Here is a 24,523-nt window from a genome sequence, read left to right on the forward strand (position 1 = left end):
TCAGACCAACCTGGCCAAAAGCAGGAGTGCTGGACCAGTGCACAGAGTGCTATCTGGAGAGCTGGTGTCTACCTCCAGACCAGCCACAAACCCTCCGTGCTTTGAATCTAGACAAGCTGAGGTTGTTCCCAACTGGTTTTGGGAGTGCTCCTTGAGTCTGAGGTCAAGTTTCCTGCTCTGAGGGGCGTGTTGATCATGGCCATGCCACCCATGGGTAAGGAGCTTAATGGAGGGTCATTCTCCTCCGCATTTGCAAGGTCAGCTGGGACCAGAGCACGAGAGGTCATTCAGCCGATACGGGGTTTAGCCCTGGTCTTGGGCTGTGAGCTCATGTGGACATGGCCTGAGCGTTTGGCTCCCCTTCCAGGTTAATCTCAGGAAGTGTACACAGCCCACGAGCACGGTCCTTCCCTGGGAGTTTGTCCTTTGCACTGGGCTGGGGAGGGGCAAACCATCCTGTGAGGCAAAAAGTCTTATTTTCAGCCTTGCTGATATCGATGTGGGGATGTGTCCTGTGGGTGGCTTAGCTGTTTCTGTTTTGCTTTTTGTGCTAATGCTCTCCCTGACCATCTAATGAGCAATAAAAATATCCTTGGTAAAAGTACAACGAGCATCACCAGCTCTGCGATAGTGAAATGGCATTGAAATCTGGGGTGGTTTGCTGGCACGGGGCTGAGGTGATGTGGCCACACAACCCCCGTGTCTGCCCCAGCCCCCCTGGACCACCTGGGGGGTGTCACATTGCTCCTCAAGGTGCCCAAAACCAGAGACCAGAGGATGAACTGGGTCTGACGGAGAGCTCAAAGACTGCAATTCCTAGCAATGACAGTCACGCCGGAGCAGCAAGAACCAGTTGCTGCCACTGGAAGAATTGATGCTGCGATTTTGACCCTTACAGCAGAAATGTGGTCCCAGATCAATACGGTGCATGATTTACCAGACCTGACGGAAGGCTGCTCTGCGCAGAAACCCCAACGGCTCACGGGTGGCCCTGGGAGGGACACGGCTGCTCTGGCTTGCGAGCGTCGGGTGAGAGTTCCGAGCAGTGTTCAGGTGGAGAGCGAATTGCTGTGTTTTCTCTCTTTTGCTGGACAATTAACAAATTTGATTTCTTAAAGTTGAAGCATACCATCCAAGATGAAATGTGAGTGCTGCCATATACAGGGAAACACAATAACCAGAACAGGACAGAAAAGTAAATCTCCCCTGCGATACGCCTTTCAATATTTTAAAAGTGCAAAAATGTCTGGCAAAAAGAAATTTAGCACATTTCTTGAGTATTGTTACTTTAGTTTTTTATTTAGTCTCTGCTCTATTTCATAAGGTGTATTTTATGAATGAATACTACATTGCAACTTGTATAAAATAAACCTGTAAATGAGTAGTCCTAAAAGGAAAATGAAAAAAGAACTTGCCAGTAGATGAAAAATGTTGTTGTGCAGTAATTATTAGTAGTAAATTTGAACAGAAAAATTAGTTATTACTTTCTTCAAGTATTTCAACATATTAAACCCCAAATATCTGTTGAAAATTATACAGCTCTATGACACTTTTGGATCTTGATAAATCTGCTTTTTAGATACAAATTTCAATCAGTTCTAACATTAACAAGAAAAGCCATCACACTGGGTAAGGGTACTTCTCAGGGAAGCGCCTTTGTTAGCCTAAGCATGGGGAATTCCAGGCTCTGCACATGCAGGGAGATGTGGTTTGGCTGTTGGTACTTGCAGAGATCCTCATAATGTTGCTCGGATGCTCAGAAGAGCCAGGAAGAGAGGAACATTCAAATACTTGAGCCCTCTATGAGCTGGTCTGTTAGACACTACAGAGAAGCCAGTGCCCTTCTTGTGACTGCAGCTGTTGCAAAATACGCATTCTCTATGGGAAAGCAGCCGAAGAGACCAGAAAAGCTGCTTCGCCGGGCTGCGAGACCAGTGTGCTGACCACGACCGTGTGCTGCTGCTTGGCTCGGATCCCTGCTTGATTCACGTGAGAGCTGTCACCGAGATGCCATCAGAAGAGACTGCAGGGAAAGGTTCAACCTAAAGCAGGTGATGCATAAGTGCTAGTCAGAGAACCTGGCACACAGGAGCTGATAGTGCCTGTGCAGAGATCGTGGTGTTAAAGATTGTCAAGGAGACCCTGCTATGGGGCAGAAGTGCCTTTCCAGAGCGGGGTCAGCGTGATTCGTCTCTGCTGCTGCACATGCTCAGGGTGTGTGGGACTGGAAACCCAGTCTGGACCCTTATGGAGTAAATTCCAGTTCAGCCACCCCTGGAAACCAGAGCCACTGACATTCTGCTGGCAGCCAGGGCTCCCCACCGCCTCTCCGGGGCAGCCAGCGCACTCGTGGGTCAGCAAATGGCCACGTTTCTTCCACGCGCTCCCACGAGACTGTGCAGATCAGCACTGCAGACACATCCCATGTTGGCCAGGACTTTCTCCTTGGCTTAGTATGACAAATGACCATGGCACCAAGCAAAAGCTGTGAAATGCAGCTTGCCCAGCTCCAAGTGCTCAGGTCTGATCAGCTGGGATCCTTTACCCTTCTGGTACCCTGATCCCCATCCACAGCTCGGCATACCCTAGCCCATCTGTGGACTGAAATCACAGCAGAATGTCCACTTTCTACGCTTTCTCTTGCCCAACTTGTCTCATCTGTGTGGGGTGTTGAGCTCATTGAGATGTGCCACATCCCCTTCCTCTCTTTGCCGCATAAATAGGCTGCTGAGTATGGCATGGGATGGAGAAGAGAGGAGACATTCACCAGGTGAGAAGGGATATTGCCTGAAATGTCCCCACCTCTGCAAAGGCTCTGGGGTGGAAAGAAGAAGCAGTGAACTCCATTTCACGGCATGGTACCAAGATGTCTCTGGCTCAGCTGTGCTGCTGCTGGAGTGACACACCGGAGCACAGGAGCTGCCTTTTCGCCTTGGTGGGGACAAAACCAGGTTTCCCTGCAGACCTAGAGGGTATCCTCACAGTCACAAAACCGTAAGGCATGAACCCTGATATTGCGGCTTCCACACACTGTGAGCCTGCTCTGAAGGGATGAACTTCCTTGCAATTTTCTGTGCATTTTACTGTGCTGGGCAGTTCCCACCCTGTGTGAAGGGGCACAAGCTAAAGCATTTTCCTGTGCTGCAAGCAGAGAAATAAAGACAGAAGCATGAAATGTGAAAGATTTTGATTGGAAAGTTCTGCCAGTCTAAATAAAACTGTTTTTCAAGCTTCATGCCTTATCATCTGGATTTGTGGCTGGCAATAACAGAAGCTATTGCCAACCAGCCGGTGCTCCGCAGATCTACCCAGGTGGGCCTTCTGCATCTCCCGTTTGTATTTCATCAAGGGAGGCTCAGTGCACCATATCAATCCTTTGCCCATCAGATAAGAGTGTAAAGTACTCAGCTAATGCAAATGTATAGTAAATCAATAACATGCCACTACTAATACACTTTAATTAAAGCACAACAGACTGCAGCTCCTCTGCAATTACAAGGAAGGAGAATTGGCTGATGTGGCATCAGGAAAAGGTGGCTCATAGATTTGAGGATAAAAGAAAACCTGTCCTAGAAGTGGACTGGGGAGTGGGAGGGATCTGAGCAAGGAACGGTGGAGTTCAAAGGGAGAAGGCAGGGGCTGGAAAACAACAGCACAAGCTGTGCTGCCATTGCACATGTGGGGAATAGAAATACCCCGTGGGCCGATGGGGCATGGAAGAAAGATGAAATGGGTGGTGACTCACAGCTGCTGGAGCTGAGACCCTGAATGACTTAATAAAATCTCTCTTCACAAAGGGCGTTTCAGTAAAACAAATACAAATGATGAGTGAGGCACTCATGAGACAAAACTGAAGGGAAGTCAGGAGCTACAGGGATGTATTGGAAAACGTGGACCAAGGCTCACCACCCACGCAGGGCTCTGAATCCTCCTGGGGTTGATGGCAGGACCGTGCCGTGGTGCAACAGCCGTACTGTGCCCTACGGGCAGCATCACCCGACGTGCTGGTCCAGGGCTTCTGCGGGACAAGAGGTCCCTGGTGGGGTGGTGACTCCTTTCATTTCCCACCGACTCTGCCCTCGCAAGCCTGCCATCAAGCCTGCCACCGCCGGGAACGGCCACGGTTTTTAGAGCAAAGTGAGGTTTTCATATGGCCGCACAGTCCCAGAAGGGGGTGCCTCAGGGGTGAGCTGCTCATGTTTGTACTTTAATCGAGCCCTCCTGGCGACTTCGTAGCATATAACATTTTGCTCAGATATGTTAATTGAAATTTAATTGAAACTGGTTGGCTAGGAGCTCTCAGAGGGCTTAAAGGCTGGAGAAATGACAATCAACCAAGGAGCGCGTTGCACTGCAAGGCAACAATCCGGGCTCATTAGTGCCTGGGCTTGGTCTTAAAATAGTTATCAATTCTCTGAAAGCAAGCATGGCAAGAATATTTGTGGATTGTGCTTTATTTGGAAGAGAAACAAGCATGGATGGACAGCGACATGATTTGAAAGGGCCTAGAGAGGTAGAGAGAGGGTTTGTCTGGATTTTTTCTCAGTGTATTGGAGGGAATGATGTGAAAGCAACATGCTACTTGGGTGAGAAGCCAGGAGTCAGAGTTGTGGAAAGGTCTGACAGCATGGAGAGAGCTGATGGGAAGGTGGAGATGCCTTTGCAGTGTTATGTGGTTGCAGAAAAGGCTGGCACAATTTGGGAGTGCATCCCAAAGAAGAAAGCAGTGACTGCCGGTCTAGGGAATCAGCTCCACCAGACATATCCCACCACTTGGAAATTTTTGGGAACTTATACAGATCCAGACTGGCAATGTTGGAACCATCAGACGTGAAGCCCATGAGAAGCTTTCTGTGGTTCTCCATCTGTCGATTCAGACTTGAAGGTGACGTCTCTCACTATCCAGCCCTGGCTGCATCCCTCCCCACCAGCACCTTCCCTTCCCTTGTGTGGGACTCGCTTCTCAGCACATATCAGACCTCTGTAAATCCCCAGGAGGTTGGCTGGCTATATGCACAGGGAAGGTTACCTGTTATTGATATGCTGTTCCTGACATATTTGAATGAAGTACCCTTGTCCCTGGCTGCTTGCATAAGTGATATACGGTATTACACCCACTGCATGAAATTTGAAGTAAATAACTAGAGTAGTTATGGAGCAGGATTACCCTGAAATTTGTTTCCATCCTATCATTGTGATTTGGTTGTCTATGGGCATTAGCTCCACAATATAATAAGCAAAGCCTCTGAAATACCTTCATAAGAATTAGGGTTCTATAAATTAACTGATTACTGATAAAGCCTAATTATAAATTAGGTCTTATTATCAGAAGCTTCTGAACTACACTGAATGAATTAAAGCTGTAGGAGCAGAAATATTTCAGTTAACCATGTGAACTCTGATAAACGTCTGAAGAGAGACCGTGCTCTGCACTACTCCGCGTCCGAGCCCAGGGCATTAGTGTGAACTTTTACAAAAACATGCAGGACTATACCCTGAGACAGCCCCCCTGCGCCCATGGGTCTGGTGCATTCAGCTACAAACTCTTCTTTACTCCTTTCTTTGCTCTTTGCCCAGGAACAAGATGATCCCTTCCCTAGAGGTGAGGTCGTTTCTCATCAGGTTGCAGTAACACCCAGCTGGCCCATTGCTGAGAGCAAAGGCGCTCAGTGGAAGAAGTGTGGGGCTGTGGAAGGCAGTGAATTGGAGGGCTCAGAAATAGCTTTCCTCTTACTTTCCTTGGAAAAAACCCTAATTCTCACAAGCCACTTGCTAACCCTTGTCATGCAAATCCTCGCTATGACCTGGGTGGCACTGTGCACACAAACACAGGGGCTGTAGAATTGGAGATGAAAAGATTTGTTCAGTGATTTTGTCCCAGTCTAACACTTTTTTTCTAACTCACCAGAAAAACAGCATTTCTCTGCCTGCTTCCAGCTGATCTCTGTCAATAAACCGCTTCATTTTTCAGGAAGTGCTCGATCTTGAAGACACATCAAAATATTCTCAGCTTTTCTTGGTAAAACTAGTAAAACTGGCTGCTTTAAAGATGTTGGAATGCACGTCCTGTCATAATCTCCTTTACAACGTTTCCCATGTGCCTATATAGGTGTGTGTGGGAAACAGAGAACTGGGATGGTGACATCAAACAAATGAGTAGCAGCAGCACCAGGTCCCCGCGTTCAGGGTTCAAGGGGAACATTGCCACAGGGTGACCATCCTGGAAGGGTGGGTTGGTAACAGCCCTGCCAGCGGCAGGTACCTCTTTGATCTAGCTCTGACGGTGCACACTAGGTGCGTTTTTTGGCAGAAGTGTTGAAATATCTGGCTTCAGGACCAGTTTCTTCATTCTTCTTTTTTTCCCCAACTCTGACACCCTTGGGTTTTGAAGTCAGAATTCTGTTTCTTTTGATTCTCCTTTGCTGGTGGACCCGTTCTGCTATTGTGCTGTATTAAAGTAGGAAATCCTTTGCTTCATGGGAGATTTCTCTCTGCTTATGTGGATTAGGAAATTTAGGAATGGAGAACATAAAATGGAAGGATCTTAAGAATGTGTCCCTCAGTTCATGACAGTCCTGCTCATAAACGTTTTCCTTCCCGTCTGGAAATCAGTTTGGTTTCTTGCCTGTCCCACCCAAACCCCAGTTCTCTGGGGGCTTGGATCCTTCTAGGTTACAGCCTCCATTTACCTATGGCCAGTGCGTCTGTTCTTGTGCCACCATGGACTCATGGTCCAAAGAGCTCCTCTCCCTCCCTCATGTCCCCCAGCTAGATTTACAAACAGTAAACTTTTTTTTTTTTTTGCTAGCCTGCTCAGACCCAGGTTTTTAGCTCATTTGTGCAAGAGAGGCTCCCCATTCCCTGGCAGCTGTGAGTGCAGGTTCTTGAACACGAGCAAGGAGAACTCAGTCCAGTTCAACAAACTACAGCCCAACAGCTGGATCTGACACCATTCACGCCCTTTTTTTCTGTCACTTTCTCTCCTGTTCCTTATTCCCTATTCATGATTTTTAAGCAATCTCCACTACCTTGAGTGTTGGCCCCACTGTAGCAAGATGAAGGCAACTCATGCCCCATCCCATCCCCAAGCAGCACCCAGGGTGTGTGTATTCTCTTTTGCAAATGGAGACTGGAGCTTGCTGTAGCACATTCAGGGACATGTTTCTGAAGAAACCCATGCTGCAGTGCTCTCCTGAACTGGAGCTGTGTCTGCAAGTCCTTCAGTTCAGCTACTTCCAACCCTAATTATTAGCAGAGCAATTCAGGATGATGCTTAAGAAGTTTAGCTGCTCTTAGATGTGTGGTTCAAAAGATGTGGGTATTCTCGTCATTGGACTGAAAAATCTGCTGAAAGGCAGGGATTCATGGACTTCAGGCCATAAAGGACCAACACAACTGCTGGTTGGACCTTCTGCTTAACAGAGGCCAAAGACTCTTGCCAATAATTTATAGTTCAGACCCATAACTTCTCTTTAACGCCTCTGAAAAGGTGGCAAGACTTAAGGGCTCCAAGTAATGAAAAATCCACTGTGTCCCCAGGCATGCTATTTCCATGATCAGTTACCTCAATATTAAAAATTGTACTTTATTTCTGGCCTGAAGATGTCTACCTTCAATTTCTAATTGTTGGCTGTCAGTCTGCCTTTTCCTGCTCTGTCCAAGAATCATCCACCATTCGAGCTCCTCTCCCCATGGAAGAACTTGAAATCTATGAGTTACATCTCTTGGACTGATAAAAAAGGTTGATGGGTTATTTTTAATGATAACACTATTTTCCAGCCTTTGAATCATTCTCATTCTCTCCCACCTGTCCAGTGTGTCAACAACTTTTTGATAGAGGAGCACCCCAATGGGATATGGTTTCCAGCTGTGGGCTCACCAGCTGCAGGTGGGTGACTGTGTTGCAAGACCTGTATCTCTGGGAACAGTCCACTTTTCTCACTCTGGAGTGGTCGTTTCCTAAAGGAAGAGAAATTCTGACTATGAGTGAAGGTAGAATCATACCTCCGAGAGAAGCTAAACTTCTTAACCACTGTGCTGAATTGCTCTGCATTCATGAACCTGAGCAACGATCCCGATGGGAATCCTGCAAAATATGATGGTCTCTTTCCAGGAAAAAGGTTATGACTGTGAACCAGACTCTTCTCAATGTATTTTGTGGTCACCTGGGCAGCTTTGTTGCCTAGAGAAGGCAGTCACCTGCCTGTGGGAAGCGTGGTATGTGTGGTGGCTCATATCCTTCACCCGTGGGAAGCGGACGACTTTGTGTCCTGATCCCCCTGTGCAGCTGTAAAGAGCAGGGCATTGCTTGATCCCCATGACCACCGCTCTGCTTCTCACTCACCACCTCCTTACAGCTCTATTTTAACTTCAGGGTGGCAGCTTTTGCTGCTGTAGCAGACGTCTATCCAGCAGTGGAGGAAAACATGCAATTACCTTGGAAAGTGCACGTTCTCAAGCAGGTGATTGCTGGATACCAGCTGGGGAGCAGCATCCAATGCCTGTGAGTACATTGAGGAAATAACACCCATCTGCTCCTCCAGTATGGAAAAATCATCATTCGGCTTTTTAAGAAGTTCCGTGTAAAGCTATTTTCATTCCTCCCCAGCAGAGCATGCAGATGGGATAGGATTGTTTTCATGATGACAAGGATTTGCTTCCTCTATTTGCCAGTGCAACCAAACATTTAATTATAAAAGCTCCTGAAATTAAGTAGATGTGAAAATTAAGATGAATATGCTCATCTTTGCCAATACTGTAAAATGCTTTTACTCTGAAAGACTCATTTCATTGCAATATACTGTAACGGAACGTTAACACTCACATAATGACCTTAAAACCTGCTTAGAATGCAGAAACAGGTCATTGCTGTTCACTCTCTTAAGAAAAGTTATAAACCCCTAAAAATTGAGTTTACAATGGAAACACTTTAATTATAGGAGCACAACATGAGACACCATAATACTATGGCTCAGTATACAGTCTCTTCTAGATTGCAGACTACTTACAGGATATACATCTGTCTGAAGGTCACCGAGATGTGTTGCTTTCCTTATTTTTCTCTGCTCTGGAACATTTGGAGAAACAAAAATTCTCATTTAGGAGGATTTAGGTTGCTGCTACCATGTAGAGTTAAATCAGTCTAGTTAAATCAATTCAATTCAACCAATGCAAAGGCATTTTTAGTGTGGTTGCAGTGACCTGTTTCAAATGAGTTTAAGCTTCTTCCCCATTATCTTAGGCAAGCTGAAGGAGGCCTGGTTGATATCGAAAAGAGAGTACATGCTGCATCTTTCCTCAGGTTGAACTGAATCATGTTGACATGACACCTTACGCTAAATGGGCGCAAGCCCAAGCACAGACAAGCCCCGAAGAGTGCATTCACCTGATGCCCCATGGAGAAGAGAACAGAGCAGCCAAGAGCATCTCTTGTGGTAGGAGGAAATGTGCTCCCCAGATTTGAGTGTTCTGGCTCCCCAAATCCCACAGGGAGACCTGGGGGTAAGGGCCTGACCCCAAAAGGCTGTGCCTCTCCATTGACCGCCCCGTTCACAAAGACACCAAGCAGATAGACATAATATGGGCCAATTACTCCCCAGACCAGCAGTCTAGAGCTAAGGAAAACTGCCTGGACCAGCTCAGTGGCAATTGCCTCATCTTTCTGGAGGGAAAAGTTACAAGGGAACGTGGTGGGAAGCATCAAACAGCTGTCATTTTGATCCAGATGTTAATCTGAGATGGGGTCTCCTTGGCCTCCCAAAACTGTGATGCCGTGGCTTGGTGGGGAGAAAAGAGAGGCTGTGCTGGCCACAATTGCATTGTGTAGGGAAAAAGGTGTGGGAGTCATGAAACGAGTGGGGGTCAGTGAGCTTGCAAGACCTGCTGAGACACATCTAGACTGTTGGTCAGGGCGCCTCAGGGGTGCTTGGCCACCTCCATAGCTCATACACCCACATGCCCTGGGGTTGTCGTGTGACACGTTGTTGTGTGACACACGTACAGACCTGATCTTCCCCCAGCCTGGCAAAATGAGTCAGTGGGTGCACCCTGAAATAGAGACCTGGCTTTGCAACAGCAAGGGGTGGCATTGATGGGCCAGGTGTCTGGGACATCCCTCAAATGTAACAGCCTCTGTGCACACCCCTTGTCTAATGGCAATAGCAACCCCTTGTCTAATGGCAATAGCAATAGAAATAGTGTTCATTGTGACACGTCCCCTCCTCCTACCTGCAGCAGTGTTGAGCAGCTCTAGACCGCTGAGTCTTTGAGCCTTCTTTGCTTAACGTTTATGTTTAACATATGCAGAGGTCACCAGGCTCCAGTTGAGAGAAATGGCAAAGGAACTGCGGTGCTCATCTGTGTCAGCGTGAAGGATGGATGTCTGCAAGGCCAGCGTGGAGCACCTCCATTACTTCAGTCCTCCCTGAATCTGGAAACCTGGAGCAGGTTGCGGCAGTTCAGGCAGCCCACGCCAGGAAAGCTGCCTGGTGTTTTTCCCTTTGCAGCTCTTCTCAGCTGAGCTACAGGAGCTGCAGGAGGAAAATGTCACCAGCTGGCTGGAAAACCCATCAGAGGCCATGGCACAGGGAACCCTGGACCTTGCTTTGAAACTCCCTTGTTAAATAATTAATTTCCTGGCAGCAGTGTCTCAGGATGAAGGCTTAGCACGAGGGTGCCAAAGAAGTGACCGTATGTGACAAAGCAGCTGGAAAATGCCAAAAGAATTTGATCAATCAATCTTCTTAATTCACCACTGAAAAATGCAACCTTTACAACAGGATGGTGAGGATGCCAAGCCACCTTGTTTTACCTAGATCTTAAAAAGACATCCTCACATGCTCCTGAAGGAAGGAAAACTCATGTGAAGAAGCAATTCAGAGGAGCTTATGGTGCACCTTGCAGGTGAGGTGCAGAGAGATGACCCTGGCTCAGAGGGCACAAGAGGGCGGAGGTCACCTAATATCAAAGAGCCAAATAATTTAGAAATGTCTTATGCTCCCTTCCTTTGCCGTAGCCAATGGCCGATGGAGCTGTCAGGCAGCTGGAGCATGCTAGGCAAGGCTGAAGGGAAATGTACAGTCAACAGGGTGAAGACCCAAGAGCCATCACTGATACTTATGTGAGGGTTTTCTTAGAGGCATCAAAGACTGAGTATAAAGCTGGCCAGAGCAGCTGCCTGACATTTCTTCAACTCTTTCTGCTCTTTTTAGACACGTTGCGGCTTTTCTGTCACCCTAAATCAGCAAAATATTGGTATTAGAGTCCACAGAGCACAGAGAAAGTAGGACCATCTGTGAGTGTAATCAGGATACCGATACCTTGCCTTTCCAACCTCCTGTTCCCAAGCCCTGTAGTTAGACACAGCTGAAAACCTTTTGTATTGATATTTTCTGGGCTCTGCCTCTGCTCCCAGGTGGGTTTCCTCTGAGAATACTGCAAAAATAGTGCAGCTGGTATGAAGTGTCAGGAGAAAATAGTGACTCCCTGCCCATCAAACAAGTCTTAATGACCTTGCCTACAGCTGTAAGTGTAGAAATAGGCTGAAAGAGGCAGAAAGTTGAATGCTAGGCTGAAGATCCAGGGTCTGTGTGCTGTCGAAAATTTGTGTCAGATACAGTTGAACTCCCAGTAGGTCTCTACAAACTGTTGTAAAAACATATGGTTGATGTTTCTCAGTTATTTGGCAGAAAAGGTGCATGGGGTACAGCAGCTGCAGCCTTGCTACTGTCTGGATGGAGGTAGGCATAAGGAGTTTCCTCAGGACTGTCGGGATTTTACCTTGTTGCTAACAGAAGCAAGGAAAGTCTGGAGAAATGCAAACTGAGGTTCTCTTGCAGGCTGTTGATGGTGGGTTTCTGCCTCCTGAGCTGCTCCAGGGCATCACTCATTACAAACTCTCCTGTAGGCACTTGCCCAGCCTGGGATTGGGGATCAGCGAATGGTGCTGGGCCATGCTGGGGCTTGCTCTTTCCAGCAGCTCCTGTTTGCCAGCAGCAACTTCCCACTATGCAAAGGGTCAATCTTTTCATTTTCTCCTTCAGACCATAATTGCTGTCAGTCCTGAGGATGCCTGGTGCTAAGACAGTAAGATAAATCCCAGCACTGGTTGCAGAACAAATCACTGTCTGTGGGCTCACCTGTTATCTGGTGGGCACAGTAGGTATCTAGTTAGCGTCGTGTCATTGCAGCTTTATACACAGTGTTCATGTGGAGCTGCTTTTCCTTTAGTATACTCCATTTCAGTAAAAGCAGGAGCTAAGGCAGATACTTTGCACAGATGATGCTGTCATCATCCTATAAAGATCTCACAGCCTGTTCAAAGATAAGAATTCTAGCACTGGGATGGGATCCTGAGATCCCAAACTGGCTGCCGTGGAAGATCCCTAAAGATTCCTTTCTTTAGGGAAGCACCCAGGTTGGCAGTGGGGTCCTCTCCACTTTCTGACTGATGGCCCAACAGCAACCGCAGGACGATCAAAGACACGCAAGAAGTGGAGAGAGGGTCCAGCAAAGGGCAAAACAAAAGGAAAAGGCAAAATGAAGCATCTCTACACCCTCCTGACTGAAGAGGAGCTTGGAGCTAGCAGGATCTGCTCAGCACCTGCGACTGCAACGTTGTCAGTCTGGGTTCATTCTCCTCCTCTGTAGTGATAGTCCTTTCTCCTGTTCAGCCATCCTCGTGGGTCTTTCATGTCAGCCTTGACCGGTGAGCTGCATAACACACGTTTATTTTGTAATTTGAGTGCGAGGTCAATACAGACCTCGCTCCAGTGTGTTATTCTGCAGTAATTGGGATCTATAATACGTGGAATATTTACCATTTCTTCCCACAGCCTCACTCACAGCATAAGGAAGAAGGGCTGTGTTGTGCTCTAATCCAACAGTGTACATTGTACATGCCATAAATCTGTTGTATTTACCCCCATATTTGTAGTAAAATAATGCTGTACCTTGCATCTGGGCTGCCAGGCATTAGCGTTCCTTTAGTGCTGTCATTGTAGGAGAAACACAACACCAACAATATACTATTATCACTACAAAGTGACAGGACTGTAGCTATATCTGTGCTAATGTGCTGCACTGTAGGATAATTACAAATGCTTTTCATACATACACTTTTTTTTTTGAAGAGAGAGAGATAGAAGTCTGAAGAGACTCTGAGCTGGTAGCACTGTGTGAAAACCCTATTCTTCAGGAGCTGCTCAGCTGAGAACCAGCAAGTCATTTCGTAGTTTCAGCCCCACCACCATCACCTTCACATCAGCCTGTCTGACATATGCTCTACCATGCACTGGGTCATGTCAGCCTTGTTTTAGAAATAAAGAATCAAAAAATGACCTACAGGAAGACTCCAGTTGGCTGTTTTCCTTTCCAGACGCCCAAACCGAATAAGTATTTGAATGGCAAAACGGCACTCAGACAGCATGGACATGAATCCCTCACTGCAAACGTACGTCAAGGCATGCAGATGTATTTTTTCTGTCCCTTAGTATGTCAGGGTAATATTAAGCAACCGCTATTAGATCTGAACATTTTAATGTTGGCGTATCTCTCACTTTATACTTCAGCATCCTGAAATAGTAGGTTGAGGAGATTTCTTGTACTCTGATGCTGATTTTTAATACCTGTTGCAAGTGGTGTGTTGATAATCAAGCTGGGGTAGCAGGCTAATGTGAGTTAGTTCTAAGCGAGTGAGCCTGGCACAGGTCCTAAGCAAAAAACTGGTACCACCACCGATTGAACACCGAGAAAATCAACAAATATTGGTCCATGTGGTTTTATAGCAGTTAGATCCTGTCAAACAAGTCTGATTTCCTTTTTTGCTGGAACTGGAAGTTGATTTGAGAATCATATTGCCTGGATGCAGCAGATGTCTGCAATGGACCTGACAAGGCAGCTAATTGAGTGATTGGGATCACATGGGCTCATTCGCATGTATTAATGTGAAGCCAAGTGCAAGCTTATCCTTCTGAAGGCAAAAAGGACCTCCTGGAAAACAGTGGCTCAGAAAAACGGATTGAAGACCACCGTGGGCAAGTGAGCAAACCCAAGCTGTTAGGGCATGAAGAGTTAATGTAATCTGGTGTATGTTAACACAGGGATGAGTAAGGAAAGATTTCTTCTCTCCACATGCAAGTGCATGGATCAAGGCTGGATTATGAGATGCCAATCTGATGTTCACACTTGGAAAAGGTACAGGAACTGGAGAAGGTTCAGAAAAGAGCCACAAAAATAATTTGAGGGTGAAAGAAAATGCCCTACAGTGAATGACTTTAAAAAGCACAATCTGTTTAGATTGTACAAAGGAAGAGTGAGAGGTGACTTGATTAGTGCGTAAGTACCTTCATGGGGAGAAAATACCAGGTACTAGAGGGCTCTTTAATTTAATGGAGAAAGGCATAATAAGAACTAAGGGCTGGGAGCTGAAGCTGGAGAAATTCAGACTAAATAAGCCACAAGGTTTTAACAATGGAGGTGATTAAACACTGGCACAAAGTCCTGAGGGAAGGTGAGTGTCCCCTGTCTCCTGATAGCTTCTGTTCAGACCCAGGCTTCTCTTTTGGAAGACATGCTCTGCCCAAACATCGAGGATTTGCCTCTTTGCAGGGGTAAAGCCCTTTCTCATAGTGAGGGATGGGTCTCAACAAGGCAATGGGACCTCCTGGCTGAAAACTGCTGTGGAAAATTGCTTTCCCACCTGGATGTGCCAAGGGTAAAGGGACCTCTTCTAATGAAAGATATTTTAATATCACATTTGGGTCCACAGGGCTTATGGAGGTGGCTGAAGAGCTGCCAGACCAGGGTCTCAGCTGGAGGGATGCAGTTCAGCATCTGAGGCCGCTCATGTAGCATGAATGCTCTCCCTTGCCATTGGTACCTCATTTCCCATTCCTTCTCCAGCTCAGACCTTCCCTCTGCATTGACAGATGTTTCTGTCAGGGCTTACAGAGAGGTTCATCCTCTTCCACCCAGAAGCATTTGGTGGTCCTCTGAAGCCGAATCTCTCCCTGAACCCCGCAAGAAGATGAACGTGTCCTCTCCCAAGGCCAAGTCCCAGGTATGTAAACCAGTGCCAGTCCAGCAATGCGGCCGTGGACTGACACTCGTCTTATTCATGCAAAATGGATATCCAGCTTCAATCCCGTTTACATTTTAATTTGGGTGACCCCTTTTAATTCCACACTGGTTAATGTTAAAATCATCTGCTATCAAAAAGAAAAGAAGCTTTTATTACCCAAGTTGTATGCAGGATGTTATCTTTGTTGTGCTTTGAGATTTTCAGTGTAATTCCAATTTCTTTAGCAACAAGCAGCAATGCTAGCGTGACTCCCTTTGCAGTACGCACATGCTGGCATTTATTCTGCATGTGGTTGCTTGGCCAGCTTGAAAATACTCTGCTATCCCTCCACCTATCTATAACCATTTCAGTCACTCAGTCATGGAGCCAAAGCAAAAGGTGACTTACTTGATGGCTTAGTCACCGTAAGTAATGAGTAGTGGAAAAAAAATACCACTGTGAATAGTTCAAAAGCCATCAGTGAATAGAAGTATGTTCCCATGATAAGTACATTTGTAATAACAGAGCACATTTATACAAAACAGACTGTTCAGAGTTAATTTCTTAGAGAAAAAGGAATCCAGCATTAATGGAATAAATGGCTAATCATGTGTCGCTCCAGCTGCTTTAGGGAACTACCACGAGCCTTGCCCATTTTCGCAGAAAGCCAATAATGTATCACGGTGTTTAACTACTAGACTGAGCTATTGCAATGGACTGCTGGTGGCAGCAGAAAGGTCAGGGCAGCACACGTGTCTGAAGAATATTGTTGTAAACCAGACAGACGTTTTGAGAGGCAGCCTCCCATCTGCTGAAGTCTTTGACCATTTCTGTTCCTGACACCATGCTCAGGCATGCATTTTGTGTGTATATATCTTCACTTGTAAAAGTTTTTCCCTTTAAATCTTAGTGGTTTATCACTTAAGGGCATCGTTTCCTACTTCTCCACCTCCCTGGGAATCTAATTCCTCCACCATCTCCATTGCATCTGATTCTCCAGTGGTCCTAGTATCAGGAGTAAGTCATCTGTACACAGACTAGTTTCTGTTACTTGGTCTCCAGACTTAATTTCTTCTACTCCTTGGTGATTTGGTTCAGGTAAACCAATAGTTCATTTCATAGTATTAAAAATATAAAAATAGAGATACAAGAAGAGAGTGTTTTCCCTGGTGAAACTGGTTAGGGTTCTGATCTTCAGAAAACTGTTAGAAATAGCACAGTTTTCTATAGTGGTTTGGCTCAATTTCTAAATTATCTTTTGCTGGAAAAAAAAATATTGGCAGGACATCAAAATTCTCAAGCAATCTTATCAAGTGCTTTTGAGAAAGCTGCAGCTAGTCATCTTTGGGGATTAACTCTGATTTGTCACATTCATTCCAAATAACTTTCAACAAATCCGGCCCAAGAAGAACACACATATAATTTTCATTTTTCCAGTAAGATTTGGATTTTTGTTCCGTTATCACTATCTGAGAGACGTATGTGGAAATCCAAGAGATGAGGGACACTTGCCCAATGGATGCAACAAAATGTCAGCTGTAGGATGTAATGTCCCAGATGGAAGATGTAGCGGGGAGGACGCATCCTGTCGTTGGATGTTTGGGTAGCTGCTCGGGGAGACATAAAGGTGCAGACCTCATAAGGTGTCTAGATAGGTTCCTGGTGCTGAATAAAGTCAATGGCAGTGGTCTCTGTGAGTACCATTGGCCCAAGGAGGAATGAGAGAGAGGTTTTAGACACAAAGTTTAATTTGCTAATGAGTATGTTCTGTAGCAAGGTCACAACAGTATAATTTCCAAAATGTTCTCAGAACCAAGTAGGCAGAAGATGAATTAGAAGTCTCAAGGCATATATGAGAAAAATGTGTGTGGGATCAGGATCTGGACCTGTTAGAAATTGAATTAAATTTTTTGAATTGGTGGAATGTGCCCATGAGATGCAGTTTCCCACACCGCCACAACAGACCTTGGCTGGAGATGGCATTTAAGAATATGGTAAAAAAAACAAAGCCAAATATTTGCAAGTATCTATTTGAATGCTAGAATTTTAAAAATTAAGATAGGTGAACTGGAGACTCAATTCTAAAGGAAGGTATTGACTTAACAGGCCTTCTAGACAGTGAGATAGTAATCAGTGGGGCATTCATACTAGGGTGTCATTCATATAGTAACAACAGAGTAACTGGAATCAGTGCCGAAGAGACCCCAGGGAGATCGTAAAGGTCAATAAGGTAAAGAAGTTCTCTCTATCAATAAGTAGCATGTAATTTCTGTGGACTGAAATTTCATGTATACGTGGGAAGAAATGGCACGGTGGCTGTATACTGTACTCTATGGGTAGGCGACAACTCCGTGATGGTGCACGGGGTCATCTAGCACTGAGTAATGTTAGTTGGTCTCTCAGGGCTGAAAACACAAAAATAAAAGTAGACTTCAATTACCCCCATGGTGATTAGTGACGGTTACAAAGGCATGAGGTGCTGAGACTACATTTTCAGGCAGCATAAGTGACTGTTTCTTTGGAGAACAGGAAAGAGGAGAAGCAAACTTTGATTTAGTATGGAGCAGTCCAGGAGACCTGGTTCAAGGTCTAATCATCAAAAAGCAGCTCCATAAGAGTGACCATAATAGACTGAAGTTCAATACTCTCGGGGAGGGGAGGGGGAGCAAAAGTCACTCTGGTAAAGTTTAAAGGGAAACTACAAAAAAAATGAGGAGACTAGTTAAAAGGGAATTTAAAGGAAATGACTAGAAGGATAAAATGATTGAAAGCGGTGGGGATACTTTTGGAAGACATTGTATTAGAAGCTCTGGAACATTATTAGAAAACTTTAAATGGACAAAAATAATTCTGGCCATGGTTATACAGCAGCATAAAAGAAGCAACTGGAACTAAAAGGATATCTTTCAAATGAGGAAAATAAACTCTGGCAAGTTAATGTAAAACCATGTTAACAGGGGCCAAAATTAAAGAACTTGCTAAAAACATAAAAACTAGTGATAAAATATTTTTCAAGCATTAGAAGGTGCATATACGCCGTAGGGCTAGTACAGCTCATGGAAGATCAGAATTCAGTGGGAGAACTGTGAAAGAAATGGCACAGCAGGAAAGTTAAATAAACAGAGGAATTTAGTAATGTTCCTGCATGGGAAGTTTTCATTACAAGGGATGAGTATAAGAAACTGTTTTATATTTTAGGCTTGAAATTAAAAATTGAATAATAAAAATTCATCAAGACCAGATGGTATTTTCCAAAGAGCTGTGAAGGAATCAAAAAATGAAATTTCAGTCTATTAACTGTGCCGGGAAATCTGTCACTTCAATCTACCTAGGCACTAGAAATTAGAAGATGAAGAATTTCTTGCCAATTTATTAAAAAGAGTTGAAGGGGAAATATGGAAAGCTGTGAAATGGGAAGCCTGATTTTTTACAAGGCAAGCTGGAAGACACTATTATAAAGAGCAAAATAAGCAGGCACGTAAGGCAGAACAAGATGTTGTCTCATCCAAAACTGACCAACAGAGCACTTCTAGGTCCTGGAGGCAAGAACGGATGTAGCCCTGAGTACTTGGATTTCCAAAAAGCTTTCAATACAGTTTGCACCAAAAGCAGTTATGGGATAAAAGGAAAGGTCCTTATATGGTGTAAAGGCCACTTAAATGACATGAAAAAATGCAGGAATAAAAACCTTCGTGTCTCAAGAGAGTAATGCTGGGGTCAGGAGAATCTGCCTACAACAGGAAATAGTGCCAGGGAACCTTCCTGGGCAGTGGAATTCACTGATTACAACGTTATGCTGTTAAATTTTTAGCCTGGCTTCTGGCTTCTTTTTTTTTTCCCCAGCCAACTCGCACTGTACTGAACAATTCACAGGCACTCCAGGGCACTCAGTGCAGCCCAGGGTAATTTCCAATGGTCAGTGTGGGTGGAACCAGCCTTTTCTGGAGGATGGGAGAATATTAATACAAGTTATGGACATGTGTCATGCCATGCCAAGTGTGATATAAAGAGGCATAGAAGTATAATATGAAGATGTATAAAGATTTAATCTTTATAGAGAGTTCTGGGGAACATCAGTGCAATCCTTGGTAGTTGTCATAAAGGAAATGTTAAAAACCAAAAAGAACATTAGGAGCAAGCGGAGAACAACTTACTGCATGTATAAATCCGTGGAATGACCATATTGTGAATATGATGTACATTCCTATAGAAACTGCCCCAAAATTTTTTTGGCAAACCAGAAGAGCTTTAGAGATGGGCAAGAAGGATAACCAGATTTAGAATAACTTGCATAGCAGAAGATTTTAGAAGGCTACCACTGCTCAACTTGGAAGAAGGATGGTTGCACAGGGAATAGAAAGATTGTGGCGAACAAAGTCTTACAAAATCATGAGTGACATAGAAACAGTGAGTAGAGAACAGTCATTCCCTATTTTCCCAAACAGAAACCACTGCAATCAGCATCTCAAGTGGCAAGAAGTTTAAAACCAGCAAAGGGAAGATGCCCTGAGAGTGCACAATTGCACTTCATAACATGATGTCTGAGCATGTTGTGGAGTCCAAAGGTAAAAATAGGTTCAGAAAGCAGGGAAAACAGTTTATGGACAAGAAGGATGTTGTCTGAAACATGGTGATGCAGAAAGGTGTTCAACAAAAAATCCTTGCACCCCACTCTGCTGGCAGCGGGGAGACTCCTCAGGGAAATACCATTCTATGTTTGTCCTCTTTCTTTTGAGCATCCCATGGTGACCATTGGCAGAGACAGGTGATGGGAGGGATGGATCTGGCCCAGGATGTCCCTTCTTCCATTCTTATTACATCCCAATGCAAGTTTGGTGACTTTCACAATGTAGGGATTCTCAGCCGAGTGTTTTAACAGAAGCTTTAATTACAGTAGTGGGCAGCGGTGAATTAGAATTTCTGACAGCAAAGGAAAAAGTTGATCTTTATTCTGTTTAGAGAACTAAAAATACAATCAGTCTTTTAAAAAAACTGGGACACGTATTTGTCAACAGTTTTTTAGAATTAAAAAATTCACTTTTTAAAATGTATGCTGGTGTCACATCTGATTCAACAGTGACATGAGCATATTTTGCGGTGTGGAGGGGTTTTTTTTCCCAGTAACTCCATGTTCTAATGAGCTTATCATGAATCACTGAACAAGCATCATCGACATATGCTTTGAGGATAGGACCAGCCCTTGATGGTGTCTGCACAATCACTTGGCTTTCCTCTTCATTCCTCACACTGTTTGTTGCACTGAAAGCTCCTACCAGGCTGTTTGATCCCGGTGAGCACATAGTCAGGTCTGGTCAGAAAACAGTATGTCTTGCATAAGCATATTGTATCCTTTATTTTAAGAGCTTGTCACAATGAATTGAAAAAACTAGATGTGGTAGGACACCAGAACCCCACCAAACTCAAACCCACTTGAAATAATAAAAAAAGGGTCTGATTCTTCCATGGCGAGTTGGTCATCTGTGGCTCTTGGAGGCATCTAAATCTCACCCAGTGAATTGTCTCCGACATTCACAGCAGTCTATTAGATTTAGATGGATGAAGCTCCTTAGCTGTATAGATGACCCAGCTTGCACATGTGCAGACCTGTGCCCTTCACCACCTCTAACTGTGACCAGATCATCTCAAAATTCACCTTCCTCCCACTGAATGTCTAACTTGTGCCTCCCTCAGCTGCAAAGCCCTCCACACTTTTTATGCTTGGAGGTGAGAAATGAGGTCTGTGGAGACCTGAGCTCAGTTATGACCAGGCCTGGGCCAAGAGGCTGGAGAGGTAACAGTCCGATGAGCTGGGGTGGAACTGGAAGAGGAAGAACTGGAGAGGGGAGATCAGGTGAGATGACCAGCGCTCTCGGTGTGGGGAGATGAGCAGGGAGATGCTGCTGCATCCAGGGACTTGATGCCCAAAGTCCAGGCTGGACTGCTTTATGAAGCTGGCTTTCAACATCCCTATGGGCGTGAGGTGAATTTTTCACCACCATCTGCCTAAAAATATGCACTTCTGGGCCACATACGTATAATTTTTCTTTGCCTTGGAAGAGGGAAATCACCAGTCAGTGAGCGGCCTCTAAAAGGCACGAGCCACCAGGAGGAATATGAAACCTGTCTGGGCGAGAGCTGCTCTCAGCAGCTTGCAGGGAAAAGCCTTCTTCGGGTTCCTAAGGGACCGAGGGTCTTGAATTCTGGCAGAAAAAGGGAAAAAGGAGAAGGCTGGGACTCTCCTTTCCCTCACAGGGTTGGTCGTCTTCCTCCCAGAAGGTTACTCCACCCTCATCTCTCCCTCCTGTCTCGGATGGGGCTGGTTTGGCCACCTCTGGACCTGGGAAAATCTTTGCTCCCTGAAGAGAAGGGAGCAGCATTCGTGCCGAGAGCCCCCACGGCGCTTCCCCCTTGGCAGCCTGGCTCTGCATGTCTGCTCGGGAGCACCAGTGCTAAATTAAACCGGATTGCACTTTTCCCACTTTAGTAATTTAGATGAAAGTAACATTTTGTTTGAGAGCAGCAGCAATTATACCCTGGGGTTTGGGATTAACATGATTAATACTTTCTCGATCTCCAAATGTCCCTCCCGCCCCCACTTCTGCTGCAATCAGAGTCTTGTCTTTCAGTGACGCTACAGTGGATAGCGTTCCCCCCAAAAGGGGCTTTGTACATAAGTCCTTCTTAGGGAGTGTTGCATGTGTTTAGGAAGGAGCATCTCAGAAAAAAAAAAAAGATAACTGTATCGCAATGCATTAGTGTCTGTATCACATGAAAAGCCTGTCACTTCACCACCCAGGGACTAATGAAGATCCCAATTATACAGCAATAAAATATACATACGCAGTACGGAGGGGCTTATACATTTTTAATTTTTTTTTTCCAAAGCCAAATGCAGAAAGAAAATTCTAATTAGTGGTTTTGTCATTTTTAAATAAAAAGGTACGCTGTTGCAGGAAACACCCAGGGTTGCATTTCATGCCCCAGCAAACCCGCGTGCGGGCAGCCTGCACGCCCTGCCACAGTCCCAGCACCGTCCCCGCTCCCCGCCCCGCCAGCAGCTCCCTGCGCTCCTGGAGGATCATCCACATTTTTGGCAGTGACCCCAGCAACTCCCATGCCCTCTACAGCACATCACTATCTAGCCAAGCCGTCCCCTCTCCTGTCCCCCTCTCCTTGCTCTGAAGAAGCCCTTCACTGCTTCTGTCAGCTTTGCATTGCTAATGAAGATTTTCCCTCTCGCAGGGAGATCAGAGTGGTGAAGACTCAGCAGGTGCTCTCCAGGGTTTCCATGCCCACCCTGCGAGGTGCCAGCAGGACCGCAGTGGGCATCCGAGCTGCAAGCTGCACCCTCCAGCTTGTGTTTGCTTCTCCCTCGAGGTTTTCAAAGCTGGAGGGATGGCTGTGATTGCTTAGCCCGACTCTGGCCTCGACGGGAAGACCCCGTCATCAGCTGCATGACAACAAGAAAAAAATAGGATGGAGCTTTAGCAGCAAAACCAGCAGCTTCCAGCAAAAATCCCATCCTTTCTCCCTGGACCAGAGCCCTGGAGATACTGGGGACTGGTGAATAGTGCCCCTGTTCAAAAATCCCTAGCAAAGGGTATTTTGGGGCAACAGAAGTGAAAACCTGCCCTTTTTCCTCACCCATTTGCAGAAGACCTCTGTTATGTGATCAGTCACTGTTTTCCATGGCACTCCCAACCCGCATGCCCCGGGAACACAGCGAGCCTGCATGGAGGATCCGCACACGTTTGTCCTCTCTGCGGGCTCGCGTCCCAGCTGTGCTCCCGCTGCCTCAGCCCCGTGCTGCCCTCCGGTCCTACCCCGATGGATGGGGACCGCAGGGATGCAGGGGGAGGGATGCCCATCCTCACCTCCGCACCATTCACTGCACCTGGAGACAAGATTTGCGATCGCAGACCTCTGCCCCAACTCTGCAGACAGCACGTACAGTACAGATGGGCTTTCAGACAGTTTAGCTGCACCTTCGTGAACTTGTAAAAAATAAGAATTTTTTTTCTTTCCTGTGGTCCATAATACATATAAATCTGGCTGTCGTCCACAGGAACAATAAAACACATACCTAGCCAGACTGTCATCCCTCCCAACCTTCAAATGTTGCTCCAAAAAGAAGGGAGTAGAGCTGTTCAACAAAACAACTTTAAGAGCTTTTAAACATTAACGTAGCAATATATTTCCCTTAATTGCATCCAAAGAAATGAGTGACCTATTTGAGATTCAGTTTCCAAAAAAGTATATATAAAAGCATCAATCTGAGACAGGAACTCAACTTGGAAAGTTTCAGACAAAATGCTCAAGATCTGGCAAGGTTTTAAGCAATTCAGAACGATGTTTTAAAATGGAGCTGTCAGGCAACCTGAAGCGTAAAGCAGTTCTGCCAACTCCTCTTGTAATAAAAATAAATGATCATTTGTTGCTTTCTGAATTGTAATATGCAGATGAGTGAATATATTATACAATGTCCTATGCCCTAAACTTCATCTTCATTTAAATTCTAAAGTCACTATAATATGTTGCATAAATATAAGGGTAAAAAAATAATTACTCATGATAGCATAATTCTGAAAAGTTTTCAAGTGTGCAAAAAGCACAGGAATTGTTATTTTGACATTAATCAGTGAGTAGGCTCTGAGCATATCAGAGTTGTGACAGACACAGGATCATTATCACCAGACATGGCAGGAACTTTCACCTCACATGGAACTATCGGGGGGTGGGGAATCCTTCATTTTTCCAGCTACAGAGATATTGAAAATGTTTAAAATGCATATGGTAACAATAGTGGTTAAAATTTGTTTGTGTAACCAATTACAAGATGTTGAAGAAAAAATTTCAGGGTAAAATTCACCCTCACGTAGCCCAGCTGAGATGACTGGGCCACTTAGTTCTGGCTAAGAGGGTGCAGGTGATGCACAGATCTCCTGTGGGGAGGCACTCAGCGTGGGTAACCAGCCTTTTGCTGAGGAACACACCGATATCTATCAACTGCTATGCTGAGTTTTCCTGCTCCTGCATGCTCTGTTGAGGCTCTCTGCAGAAAGGTAGATGCAGTCCCCTCTCTATTTGGCCTCCTGTAGTGATACAGGTACGTTAATGCTGCTTGAGCCCTAAGAGGAGGAATGAAATGACTCAGATAAAGCAGACTAAGGCCCCTGTTTTAATTTTTTCTCTCTCTAAGTCGCAAAGTTCATCTTGAAATCCCAGTATATACCTGACTGCCTTCCTAATTACTGTTATCTTAGCTACTATGCCAGTTTTAAATTGCAAGTTGAACTGGAATAAAAAGCAAAGAAAGTTTAATTAATTGGTTAATTAATTATTTCTCCCTCTTTTAGTAAGAAGATAATATTCACAGAGACAAAACAGGGGCAAAGATAGATACTGTGGCCGGTTCACTGTGATGGTGCTGGTCCTCATTGCTGGTGGCTGCCCTGTGGTCATGAG

Source organism: Gavia stellata, chromosome 24, assembly GCF_030936135.1.
Source record: "Gavia stellata isolate bGavSte3 chromosome 24, bGavSte3.hap2, whole genome shotgun sequence".
NCBI lineage: Eukaryota > Metazoa > Chordata > Aves > Gaviiformes > Gaviidae > Gavia > Gavia stellata.